The sequence below is a fragment of the Ursus arctos genome, unplaced genomic scaffold (genome assembly GCF_023065955.2).
Source record: "Ursus arctos isolate Adak ecotype North America unplaced genomic scaffold, UrsArc2.0 scaffold_12, whole genome shotgun sequence".
Lineage (NCBI taxonomy): Eukaryota > Metazoa > Chordata > Mammalia > Carnivora > Ursidae > Ursus > Ursus arctos.
Window position 1 is genome coordinate 6,969,448 of NW_026622786.1, and position 9,582 is coordinate 6,979,029.

A 9,582-nucleotide genomic window follows, 5' to 3' on the forward strand; every position below is an offset into this window, starting at 1 on the left:
TGCTTGTATACCTTGTAAGAACATCAGCAGCTAACATTTGAACTGTTCTTTTCAAAAATTTTTTACTTTAATTTTTTAAATTATGTTATGTTAGTCACCATATAGTACATCATTAGTTTTTGATGTAGTGTTCCATGATTCATTGTTTGCATTCTTTTTTTTTTTAGAGAGAGAGAGAGTGTGAGTGAGGGGAGGGATGGAGGGGAGGGAGAGAGAGAATCTCAAGCAGGCTCTATGCTCAGTGCAGAGCCCAACGTGGGGCTCGATCCCAGGACCCTGAGATCATGACCTGAGCTGAAATCAAGAGTTGAACGCTTAACCGACTGAGCCACCCAGGCAACTGTGAACTGTTCTTAAATAGCATGTAAGGTGCTTTTCTACATGTTATCATGTATGTTGATAGCCACTATCCCCATCTTACCGATAAATTTTCTCATCTGTGATTAGAATAGCTGTTCTTTGCTTGAAGAGAAAAGTGCAGGCGGGGGTCCCTTGTGGCAAGAGAGTCCTGAGGTGAGTATTTTCTCTCCCCTAATAGGTGGTACAAGAGGTGGTGCAATTCTGAATCTGATCCTTTTTCTGTGTGCTTTACTGTAATTAGAGATGGGGTAGAACGGCTTTCAGGTATAGTTTTTCAATCCCTTCTGCTTTTGTCAGCTCATTGCTAGCTCTGCTCTTTGAAAAAAAAAAACCTACTCTGTTTCCCACTCCACTCCCTCTACCACCTCCCTCAAGTCAGAGTCCTCGTCCCATCCCAGCTAAACCTCTTCCTGTTCCTAAGAATTGCCTCACATTCTTGGCTTAATGTAGACCAACACCCCTACACTGGCACCAGGGAGTGTACAGACCTCCTTTATTGGTTGAAAGTTCTTGTCTGGTGAGCATGGAGTAAGTCACCCACTTCCTGACTTCCAGCCCTGGCTGAATTTGCATCTGGAAAAGAAAATATTCCTTGGATTTGTGTTTGCTTGCTTATAAATATCCTTCACTTCACCCCTACCCTGGAAGGAGGAAGATTTTACCAAGTAGGTAAAGCGTGGAAGGGCATTTGAGGGAGAGGAAACAGTCGGCATGCCTTGCTATTTCTAATTCTTCACTTCTCCCTCTCTCACACACAGACTAATCTGGCACCGACTCCCACTGTACAGACGGGGATTTCATGAAGGACAGTAATGTCCCCCATTACTAAACCCGGTGGCTATATCAATCTTTGTCTTACCTGACACTGAGCAGAAATGGACACCATCAATCTCCTCGATAGACTCACCGTCTTCCTGTGGTTTCCACACACTGTTATTCCCCCCTACCTTCCTCATGGATCCTAGGCACCTTTGCAAGCTCTCTACCAACTCCTTAGGTGTTGGTGTTCCTCAGGACCCTGTCCTATGTCAGCCTGTCTTCCCTCTACACGTCATCTGAGAAATCTCCTCTCTTCCATGGCTTTATGAGAGTTATATGCCGCTGACTCCCAAATCTCATCTCCCCTGAACTCCACACTAATATAACAACTACCTTCTGGAACCTCTCTGATTGGATATTCCTAAGTCATATTAATCAACTCACTTTCTCAGACTATTCCTCTTCTGATGTTCCTTTTCCTAATATATGCCACAACATCCACCCAGTTGCCCTAGCTAGAAACCAGGGATTCATCTTTGATTTCTCTTTTGCTCACTCTCTCCATTCAATCAATAACCAAGTCCAGTAAAATCGACTTCTTTGAATCTACCCACTTATTCTCATCCTCACCTGGCCTAAGCAGTCACCTCTGGACTTTTGTAAGTCTTTGCTGGTTTCCTGCTTCTAGTTTTTCTCCCCTTGGATCATTTTTCACCAGCTACGAGAAAGGTTTTTTTTATAAATGCACTTCTGGTAAATTCACCTCCTCCATTTAAAATCATTTAGTTGCTTCCCACTATCCTTAGGCTAGAGTCCAAACGTCTTAGCATGGCTCATAAGCTCTCCACGATCAGTCACCTGCCTAGCTGCCATCAGCCTGCACTCCACTCATGCTGGCCTCCCGTGGTGCAAACACACGCTGCCTTCTCTTGCTTCTAGGCCTTCACAAACTCTTGTTCCTTTGCCTGGGCTTCAAACCTGTCTAATTTAAATTCTACCCCCAAATTGTCATTTATCTTATTCCTGAATCAGACCTGAATTTGGATACTTAATTTTAAATTATTTCTTGAATTAAAACCCCAGTTCACCTCATCTCACCTATAGATTTCTTATTTCTTTGAAAAATACCTCCAAAGGTATGTTCCAATGAAAATATATTTGAGCTGATTAACTTAGATCAGGATTGACTTTTACCATAGCTGAATGTGAGCTGGAACATATTTTTTAAATTACTGGAATGTTTTCTGGATTGTTATTCATCATGGCATTCTATCTTGGGAATTTTTTTCTTCATTTCCAGCTGGCTTACACCACTCTCCTTTCTCACCTCTCAGCCCTTTCTTCCCCTCGGGTTGCCCTACACTTGCCCCCCGGTGGACCCAGTTTGCATGCAGCGGTAGCTGCTGTGGGGCTGTGGTTAAATAGAACTGCTCAGACTGCAACAGGAAAGCACTGAATCGAAAGCAAAGGGGAGGAAGCACAAACCGATACCCACCACAAAGCTGCTGAGTGCCCAGCATGACCCAAGCCGCACCCTCTGATGAGGAGCCTTGTGGAGGAGGAAGAAGCCACAGCGTTTAATAAATCATCAGCACAGTCTGTCCTCCACTTCCCCTGAACCAGCCTTCCTGGGTCACCCATGAGTGTCTCCAGGTCTGGCCTAAGTAGGTGGGTGATGACAGCAAAGCCACCAGAGAGGCAGAGGCTGGGGGAAAGTCCCTGAAATGAATGACTGTGGACCTTCCGTCTCAGACGCTCCACCTGGTCCAGCTCTGTGCATGTTTTGAAGGAGCTCTCTGTGTGGGATGGTCAGATGAAGGACCCCGTGGTCCCTAAAAGTCCTTTGGCTACCTGCCTGACAAGCTGTTTCTCATGGTGGCCGAAACTGTTTTATTTTATAAGGAAAGATCAAGTCCCTATGAGCTACCATTTGAGAACTTGAAACTCACACTCACGTACACATGACTATTTGCAGACTCTTTGCTGACTTCAGGAGAGGGAGCAGGAGAAAGGAACGAGATGGCACATCAGAGAAATGTTCCACCTACTTTCTGAGTTTGCCCATCGCCTACCCTGGCTTTTCACACTTGTCCCCTTTGTTGTCAAAGGAGGTACTGATTGTTCAGCAGCCTGAATTATAGGGAAGCGGGTGGAAAGTGCAGGGAAGTGGGTAGTAGCTATGTTTAGATTTGAAACGCTGGTAAGTTTGGGAACTCCGTGGACTGCTAGAGCCTCATAGTGGCTCATTCCCTCTGGATCTGGGGAGGTGGGAGCCGGGCCCTGCTTCTGCAGCTGGAGAAGCAGAGCACTGAGAAGAGGCACAGCCATCTCAATCTGGAGGAAAGGCTGCTTTGCTTGGCTGAAAGTGGGCACTGCGTCTTCACAGAGTGCCAGACTCACACTTCACATAAGAGAACAGGAAATATGGTTCGTGCAGCTGGGAGGGGAGAGAGAACTCACTGTGTACCAAGGCTGTGAACTCACTCATGGCCTTCTTTCACCCCATTTTCCTCTCCTGTAAGTGACCAGGACTGACTCCTGGGAGCACTGGGGAGCAGGTGAAGCATGCCTTTGGGCAAACCCCCTTCCCTTCTGCTGGCTCACCTCTGCTGATAGGCTCCACTTTTGTGTTCTCTTCGTCCCAGAAAATCTTCCAAGATCTAGATCGTTAATGAAATTTCAATGGAGGAATGGTAGGTACTTTGATAGGAGGTGAGGTGAGGGAAAGAGTTCTTCTCTTACAAGGCCAGATCTAAAGTGGCAAAAACGTGGTCTCTGTTTTAGCAGTCCCAACAGCAGTGAGTTGGAATGGATCCTAATAAAGGAAAAAGGGAATGGAGTCTGTAGTCAGATGATTTTGCTTTGAGACGATCCTTGCCTCCCTCCCTCCCTCCTTCTTTCCTTTCTTCCTCCCTTTCAGAGAGGAAGGACGGGGAAGTAGCCAAGAATCGGAAGCTCCTTGAAGCTCAGAGGAATGCTACAAGCTTCCCAAGCCAGACTGCCTGCCCAGAGGTTGCCCACTGACTTGAGTGGTCAAGGACTCATTCTGTTAAACCCACAAGTTGTGTTTAATAACCAGGCATGTTCCAAGCTGTACAGAGCGGGCTGACCGTGCTCCCCAGGTGCTGTCAGCTTGTGACCTGCCCTGCCACACTACAGTACTTACACAGGGAAATGGACAAAATGAGTGCAAAGAAGGGGAGATGATGAGTGTGAGCTGCTTTTGAAAAAGCTTCCTCAGGAGGAGAGAGATGAGTTGGCTGGAGGGCACGTGAAGTAAAGAATGGATTTCATTTTTTTAGACCGAGAGAGGTTTAGGTATGTTTACATACTTGAGGAGAGATCTCACTTCATTCCTAAATTTTGATTCTCTCCCCTGGGGAGAAAAAAGAAGAGGTTTCTCTGAAGATTAAAATTAAATGAAAATCAAATGCACGGTGGTGGCATTTATACTGCAAAGCCCTTTACACATGCTAATTATTATAACTATCATCATCTAGCGTCTGTACAGATGAGTAAGCCCTGGTCACAGCTGTTCTGTCTTGGGCTTTTCTACCCTATGTGACGCACTGTGAGGAGGAGGTGGGCTCTTGAGTCGGCAAGGCCACGACCTGACAGGGACAGGCTAATAGTGGTGTGACCTGTATCTCGCCATGCTTTGAACTTTGGGGAGACAGTGTTTGCCTCCACGAGTGTGTGCATCTTACTAGATACAACAAGTTTCTTATTTTAAAATCCTCATTTAAAAAAATGGACACATTTCAGATCCAACAACTCTCTAAAAAGCTTTGATTTAGGGAAAACATTTTTAGAAATTAAAAATACCCTTCTTGAGAGGCAAGAGATATACAAATAGGATTATAAACGTGGATTTCTGCTTAGACAAAGAAGCAGTTTCCTAAAAGTTACCTCATGTTAATTCACAGCTTTGTTAAGAAGGGTCAACACTTTATCTTTTCTGGCTATTTGCAGAATCGCATTATAATTGTGCTTTGATACAAATTTGGCAACAGCAGCATGATTCCTTTCCCAATTATCTACAGTGCTCACATACGTTCACGGAGTAATTTCCATCAGCTCTACACAGCATGATACACATAGCGAATCAGTGAAGTTTTTATTCTTTTAATTATTTGCTTTGCAGTTTTGCTCTGAACCATCCCACCTCCATTCCTATAGCGTAAAGATACCCTGCAAATTCCATTCCCACATTTCCTCTCCCTTTCCTGCCCGGCTTTCCAACCTTAGGACGATTTATGTCTTCATTTCTGGGTGCATCTCTTTGCCTATTCCTTATCATCCCTCCCCCGTCCCTTATGCTGTCCTCCTCTTCCCCTGGCCCCTCTCTGTCTCCAGCTTTTATTACTAGCGACCCTGTAGGCCAGTCCCATTCCATGTTCCTTCATGCATTACACGAACTAATTTTTTGAGGGCACTGAACAGAACAATGTGGTGTCATTTTCCCAGAACAAGCAGCCACTTCTTAGAAATAGCTGTACTGAGATAAAATGTATATTCTGTAAAGCTCACCCCTTTAAAGTACACCATTCAATGATTTTAGTATATAGTGTTTTGCACCCATCACCTTAATGTTAGAACATTTGCATTATCCCAAAAAGAAACCTGTACCAGTTAGCACTCACACACCGTTTCCACTCCCCCACCCCCCTTTTGCTCTCCCTAGTTCTAGGCAACCACTAATCTACTGTTTCTATGGATTTACCTGCACTAAACATTTTATATAGATGAGCTCACACGATAGGTGGTCTTTTGTGCCCGGCATCATTCACCTAGCAAAATGTTTCTGAAGCTCCACCATATTGTAGCCTGTTTCTGTACTTCGTGGCTTTTTATTACCAAAGAGTATTGCACTGTATGGCTGTATCACATTTCGTTTATACATTTGTTGGCTGCGGTACATTTGGGTAATTTCCTTTTTTTTATTATGTGAATAAAGCTGCTATGAACATTCACGTACAAGTTTTCGTGTGGGCATATGTTTTCATTCTCTTCGGTAGATAGCCAGGATTGGAATTGCTAGGTCATATGGTAACTCTATTTTTAGCATTGAGAGGGACTGCCAAACCATTTTCCAAAGTGGCTACACCATTTTACTTTCCCATCACCAGTGTATGAGATTTCAATTTCTCCACATCCTCACCAAAAATTGTTATTGTCTGCCTTTTTTTATTTAGCCATTCTAGTGGGTGAAATTGCATTTCCCTAATGATTTTCTGTGTTATTAGTCATTTGTATGTTTTCTTTGGAAAAGAGTCTCTTGTAACTGCCCATTTTTAAGTTGAATTGTCTTTTTATTATTGAATTGTAAGAGTTTTAAATATTCTAGATACAAGTCCCTTATCAGATTTATGATTTGCAAATATTTTCTCTCATTCTCTGGGCTGTCCTTTCAGCTTTTCTCAAGGCATTCTCTGAACACAATAGCTTTTAATTTTGATGAAGTTCAACACATCAACCTTTTGTATTGGTGTTCTCTCTGAGAAACCATTGCCCAATCCAAGACCACAAAGACTTACTCTGAAGGTTTCTTTTAAAAGTCTGATAGTTTTGGGGCACCTGGGTGGCTCAGTCGGCTAAGCGTCTGCCTTGGGCTCAGGTCATGATCCCAGAGTCAGTGGGGAGTCTGCTTCTCCCTCTCCCTTTACGCCTCTCCCCTGTTCATGTGCTCGCGCTCTCTGTCAAAATAAATAAATAAATAAATAAATAAATAAATAAATAAATAATCTATAAAAAAATAAAAGTCTTACCGTTTTAGCCCCTACGTTTAGGTCTGTGATTCATTTTGAGTTAATTTTTGTGTGTGATATTTACTAGAGGTCCAGCTTAGTTTGTTTGCATGTGTTTACTCAGTTGTTCCAGCACCATTTGTTGAAAAGGTTATTCTTTTCCTATTGAATTTTCTTGGCCTCATTGTCAAAAATCAACGGACTATAATTGTTAGGGTTTACTTGTGGATTCTTAAATCATTCCATCGATCCAAATGTTTATCCTTATGCCAGTATCACACCGTCTTGATTACTGTAGTCTTTCAGCATGAGTCTACCAACTTTGTTCATTTCCAAGATCGTCTGGCTATTCTGAGTTTCTTGCAATTCTGTATGAAATTTAGGACCAGCAGAAATTGACAAACTGGTCTTGCAGTCCATAAGAATGCATCTGCCCCTAATACATAATGAAAATTTTTTTCCATACTTAGAATGAAATTGGATAAGGAAGACTGAGCAAGTCCGCTCTGGAATGCTAGAAAGCAAGGGCATCCTTTGACAGGGGAACCAAACGGATGGGGGAGGGGAATAAACCGAGTCAAAAAGTTTGTGAACTTCCCACCCTGGTGAGAGGAATGTTTGTTCAGGGGAGGCAGTTTGATCTAGCACCAGGGGACATTGTGGAAGATAATTGAAATTGTTAAGTCCATTGATCTCCCCAGAAGGAAAAAAAAGGGGGGGTCTCCAAGTCAGCAGTATTGTTAGTTTGTTGATTCTTACAGAAGATTCCATCTAACTGAGGGAAGCAGCTGGCCCTTTCTCAGGGCTGTAAGACCCTGAGGAAAAATGAAGAAAAAAAATGAAGAAATCCCTCCATGTCTTTGCTCACCTCTGTCCGTAGCGAGCACTAAACTTTGTCTATCTTTGTTACCCTTCCCCTTTATAAGTTCCTCAAAAGGAGAAGGAGGAGAGGGCGAAAAAGAAGAAAACCCTAGTGGGAGAGAGGGTGAGAGATGCTGGCGATAGGAGAGGAATTCCGGAGCATCTTAAATGAAGGATGTTTCAGGCCCTGCTGGCGGAGCCTACTAAGGAGGAGACAGTATGGAACAAGAGGCATAACAGTGGTCCCCTTCTCTGACTCAGTGATCCAGCTCCAGGAGTTCATCCTAAGGAAAGAAGACATGCAAAGAGTGTGAGTGGCAATGTGAATAGAAAGATGATCTGTGATAATGCCCGCTGGGACACCTAGATCCCACAATAGATGCTCTGCGACACCCGGGCACGTGAGACAGGAGGTGATCACCCTGGTCCCACTGTCAACATACACCCTGAGTTGCCTCGCTCCTCACTGCACCCTTCACTTCCCCAGGTTCCGGTCACACCGTCTGTCACCCGAATTATTGCAACGACCTCTCAACGTGTCTTTCTGCTTCCGCCCCGCTCCCCATCCCCTGGTCTACTCTCAACGCCGTAGTCACAGGGATCGTTTTGAAAATGAAAATGTGTCGATCCTCCACTCAAAAGCTTCCACGGCCGCCTTCTCATTCAGCAGAAAAGCTGGTGTTTTTCTTGGTCCCATGCCCTGGCTCATCTGGCCCCCCTTACTCTCTGACTCCATCTGATACTCTTTCCTCTTGCGCACTCCACTCCGGCCCTAAGGGTTCCTAACTGTTTTTGAACACACCAGGCCTTCTCCTGCCTCAGTGACTTTGAACTTGCCCTTCCCTCTTCTCCCAGATACCCATTTGGCTTGTTCCCTCAGCACCTTCAGATCTGCTCAGATGTCACAGAGGAGACTTTCCTTCTCTGACCATCCCATTTAGAATTGCTATCCTTCCCCACCCCCGGCTCACAACGTTTCCTATTCCCCAGCCTTGTTTTGTTCTCCCCCCACCCCTGCTGCCCCGCCTCGCGCCTTCGCACTTGTCACCTAGACTGACTTACGGATTTGGGTTATCGACTGCATCCGCCCATAGAAGCTGTGCTCTCCAGGAGCGGGGATCCGTGCACAATGCTCCCAGCTATAGCCTCAGCGTCTTGATCGTGCCTGGCGTGGAGAAGCTGTTTAATAAATATTTGTTGCATGAATGATTATGTCCACAAAAGTAATACTTATGAAAATGAGGTTGTGATTTTGAAAGCGGGAAAGTATAAAGGTAAAAACTGTGACACGCGCAGTGACTACGGCAATGTGGTGTCAGGCCGTCTGGAGGCTGCAGCATTGGAGAGATTTGGATTCGAATCCTGACCCCACCGCTTCTGAGTCGTGTGACCTTGGTCAAGTGCACTTAACCTCTCGGTTTCACCCTCTGCAAAACAGGTATAATAATGCCTCCCTCATGGTGTTGTGAAAATTCCACCACGAAATAATCTCGCGAACACCTGCCACATAGTAGGTGCTCTGGGAACACTGAATCCCTTTCTTCTCCTGAGGAAGCACAGCTAGCCCGTGGATGAGAACTGAGCGGAAGCAGGCACAAGTGGAAATAGTTAAACAGAGTGCTTAAGCATATTTATACACATTTTCTTTCTGTTTTCGTTTCCTCCCCGTGCCTGGGTCTATGTAAGCAGCGGTCGGTGGGAGCAAGTTTCCTCCAGTTAATCTCCGGGTCTGGCTTCACCTCTGACACTCACAAGATATGTGACATTAAGCAAGTCCTAACCTCTCTGGGCCTGTTTCCTTATCTATAAGACGAGGCGGTTGAATTTAGTAACTTTTAGTCCTCTCGAGGCTTTA

The 9,582-nt window shown here is 44.7% G+C and overlaps 1 long non-coding RNA gene across 1 annotated transcript; it reads right to left on the bottom strand.

The window, feature by feature from the left end:
* Positions 1-367: 367 nt before the first annotated feature.
* Positions 368-3,944, bottom strand: LOC125281922 (uncharacterized). Its single transcript, XR_007189003.1, has 3 exons — positions 3,724-3,944; positions 849-933; positions 368-591 (listed from the first exon to the last, which is right to left on the bottom strand). It is a non-coding gene; the product is annotated as an uncharacterized LOC125281922 (long non-coding RNA).
* Positions 3,945-9,582: the final 5,638 nt, after the last annotated feature.